Here is a 4442-nt window from a genome sequence, read left to right as displayed (position 1 = left end):
TTCTTTATAATACATTTTATAAAAATTATTACCAAAATATATGGTAAAAACAAAATAGTGTACCACCGGCTGCGGCACCTCATGACTCAAGATAAACTTCAGAGAGATCTATGCAGCCATTCTGTAGATACTTTTCAACTAAAATCCATCCATCCATCCAAACATTCCCATTTATAATATAAGTAAGAAGTAAGATATGTTGCGGAATTACGGAATAGTTATGACACTTCAAAAATATTAACAAAAGCTCATTGAAAGCTCTTACTTACGCAGGATGTCGAGTAGTCTAAGTATGTATGCCAACTGTAACTAACACAAGTGTCAATTAGTCGTTTTAGAATCTCATGTTTCTACATCACTTGTTAATTTACCGTTGTACGAATAAAGAGGTTTAGTAATGAAAGAAAAAATATCGGTCTAGTAACCAATTAAGGAGTTCAAAAAATATGGGAATCAAAAAATTGTGGGAATGAAATAAGTTGTACTCAAAATAGTGAGAGAATTTTGAAATTGTGATTTTTTAAATTAAAATATTATATACGGTGTAAGAAAGATACGAACCGAGAACTAGGAAAACTATAATATATTAATAAAAAAATATGGAATTATAAAATACTCGAATATCTCAATAAAAAAATAGATATCAGCGAAGTAACTCAATAGTTTTAGTTTCAGACAAAATTCAAGTCAATTTAAAAGAATTTTCAAAGAAAAGTTTTATCGTATTTTCCATTGTAAGCTTCGACGCGATCTCTTAGAGTGCAAAAACGAAAAATACAAGGCGGAGAAAACCGACAGTACTTTTTATTACAGTCGCTAGGTAAATACCGATGCGAAGCTCTTGAGAGTTTTTGAGACTTTTTATTTTGTTGGAAATTAAAGAAAAAGTTATAGAGTATTTATTTAGAAAAAAATATTGAAGAAATTAATATGGAGGAATGCCAAAGCAGTGTATTTCGGCACTCTGATTAACCGCCGACTTACTGGCCGGTCCAGATACGGCTGGCGAGATGTCGTGTAGCTGGACCTGCGGGAGCTACAAGCGATGGAATGGCAGAAGAATGCGCAGGACAGGCTACTTTGGCGATCTCTTGTGTCGGAGGCCAAGACCCACTTTGGGTCGCTGCGCCAGCGGAGTAAGTAGTTTTAGACATTGTGATTTAGAATTATTTAGCGCCAATGGCACACATGACGAGCTCCCTTTGCTACGTCAAGTGTCAAACTGCGTTAGTAACATAAGCGTCGATATTTTAATAACACTAGTGTGGTGCCGGTACTCCGGCATAATGTCGGATTTCTTCCTAACAGTTGCTTAGTAAGTAATATGGAGGTAAAATTATATACTAAAATGTTTATAGATTTTTAACTGTAATTAACATATTGAAAGTGTTAAATAATAAAGAACAAAATATCTATAAAACTATGTAACGAACATTTCTCATTAAGTATTCCTGAACATTTTGTACATCGTAATTAAGTTTGCCTGAATTAAAATTTCCACAATAAGCTTTAAATTAAGATTAAATATGTTTACCAGTAGCATTATTTTTTAATATAGGCTGTACAAAAGTTAATTAATCGATTATTTTCTCTAAGTTGTAGTTTGTTCTAGTTTCATATTTTTATCTCACCATGTTCGATATTTAAAGTTTTAATCGTCTATATCTTGTCTTGATGTATAATATTTTTACCAATTTCTTCTAAAAGAAGAAGGTTATCAATTCGACTGTATTTTTATGAGTGTTGTTTAAAAAAAAACTTTATAGTTTTGCTAATTAAACTTTAAATTACTAAAAGAAAATCTGTCTAATTTGCTTTTAATTTCTGTGCAAATTAAAATCCTATATTTTACTTAAATTAAAGTGTAAGAGTCGCTATTTAAAACTGCATATTTTAAGAGCCAGGTCATTGTAAAGGCCAAAGCCTTAATTAAGAACTTGTTCAAACAAAAGCGAGAACAATTAGCGACTAAAGCAAAGAGCCAGCCAAGAGGCCAAGCTTGTTGCTGATAATCAACAAACAAATTGGTATTAATTAATGAAAATACCTCTAAACACAACTCTCAAAATACGCAACGCACAAATACATGAGAACAAAGTTCTATAAATAACGAATTATCTATTTAAAATACATACGAGTAAATGTTTACTTACGTATTCATCACACGTAATCAATTAGAAAATAAATTCCACCTAACGCCTAATCAAACCTTTAAAACTTTCCATCTTACTAATATTAGAAATGCGAATGTTTGTATGTGTCTTTGTTACGATGTATCTCCAGCACGGCTGCATGGATCTCGATAAAATTTGGCATAGATGTAGAGAACAAAGTCTGGAAGTTCGCACAACGGAGTCGCGGCCAACAGCTAGTATGCTTATTAAAGCAAGGGAAAAAATGTAAATTGTAAATATGCTTTTAAATCAGAATTCTCAAATTAGTAGAAGGTTATCAAAATACTAAATATCTCTCTTCCTATCTCATATATTTCTTTTTAATAGAAGATCTTGAGTTGTATTATCGTCCAAATTACTTCAAAGTACTCGTAATACATATTTTTTTTAATAATATACGATAATGTCTTCAGCATTCAATTTCCTTAACGTGCCATTTTCGTCGAGAATTCACTCTCTTAGGGAATTTAAAGGCAAATTGCTAGGAAAATGGAAATAAGCATTCCGTCGAAGGGATCTCATCACTTCTATGACCCCAATTAGACCCCAATATCAGCTTAAAGGGATTCTTTTTTTGACATAAGATTTGTCAATAAGAATCTATGCTAAAAGAAAACTTAAAATAAGTTAATTTTTTAGTTTTTTTTTTGTTTGTAATTGAAACAAACATGTAACAAGTGGTCATGCCAGCCATTTTACTTTGTTCTTTACCAAATCTTATACAGAGTTGGCAATTATTTGCATTTTTGAACTCATTGAAATGTTTTTGAAATAGTCGCTATATCAGATATGGTTTTTTCTTTTTTTTTACTTTTTATGTTACTATTTTCGTTATTTAACATATATGCATCGTTATATAATATATAATAGGATATTTAAAATTAAAAGTTATTTCAAGGTCATATCGATTTATTAATAATATATTTGCGTTATTATTATACTTATATATCTTTTAATTTCTTTCAACATAAGTATGTCACATTAAACACATAATACATAACACTTTATATTTACAAGTGAATTGAAAACATTATTACATATACATATATGTATTTAGTTTTATTTAGTAACAAAGATAGAAATTTCTTACAGATTGTAATAGTTAAAGTTTTCTATACATTAAAATTATTCATAAATTAATTTAAACTTTACAATAATAGTCGAGAATGTGATAAGTTCTTATAATACTAAAGTACTCTCTTATCTCTTTGAAGTAATTATGAAATATAATTAACATGTCAAATTGCGATTGTATCTTTTTTTATATATAACAATCTATATCTTAGACATTCCTAAACAGGATATTTAACTTTCATCGATAAAAGTAAGTACTACAGTCAGCGTCATAAACACCGTAGAGTTCAATTTTGTCAAATGTTATGATATTTTTGCACACCTTGACTGCTTCGTTACTTATGACGCTGTGGCTGCTACGATATTTATGAGCATCTTGCATGTACTCATATATTTGACGCTGTGTATGTGCCGATGTATTTGAGCAGGGTGATACATTCACCTTCTATCAATTTGAGGACTTTTGTTGTACCGATATATTTGCATATCTTGTCTGTTACGGTGTTTATGACGCTGACTGTACACAATGCATTTCTGTCCAAAGTTCGTTTTAAAGGCAATTTGCCCTTATTACATGTGCGCTTTTTTATCGCCCGTTTAAAAACCGGTCTGTTCATAAGGCAGCGCTTTAAAGTGCGTCGCTTTTTTATCACGCAGTGATGCATTTTGAGCGCTGGACGAACGGTACAAGAGTTACTTTAATGTGTTAGTCGTTCGCGCCTACGCCGAATTTTAACGTGGCGTTAATAAAGCGTTCGTGCGAAAGGAGAAATGTAAAGAAAAGTAGACGAGTATTTTTAACATAACACATATACTTGATTATCTAAGACATAGGAATATGTTTTACTAATTTTTAATACCCTAACAAAGAATCTAAAATTTACATCAAAATTAATTTTGACGACAATTTTCATAATCCATCGCGACTCGTTTGTTTAGTTATTAGTATATTACAATTAAATTTACTTAGCAAAGCAAAAGGGACTCGAAAAATTTAACTAAAATAAGATTGTAATCGATTTCTAATAATAAATAAATGATAGAGTAAAATTGACCAAATAACCGAATATAATTTACGAACATTTTATGTACAAACTCAATAATATACAGTAAAGTTAGATATGTCTTTTATAATAAAGTCATACTGACTAGCAATAGAACACTCTAGACTAGAAGCGTAATACTTAAAGCTCT

This window comes from Papilio xuthus, unplaced genomic scaffold (assembly GCF_000836235.2).
Source record: "Papilio xuthus unplaced genomic scaffold, Pxut_1.1 DF828037.1, whole genome shotgun sequence".
Classification (NCBI taxonomy): domain Eukaryota; kingdom Metazoa; phylum Arthropoda; class Insecta; order Lepidoptera; family Papilionidae; genus Papilio; species Papilio xuthus.
The sequence above is the reverse complement of the archived record's forward strand: the minus strand, read 5'-3'. Positions refer to the sequence as shown.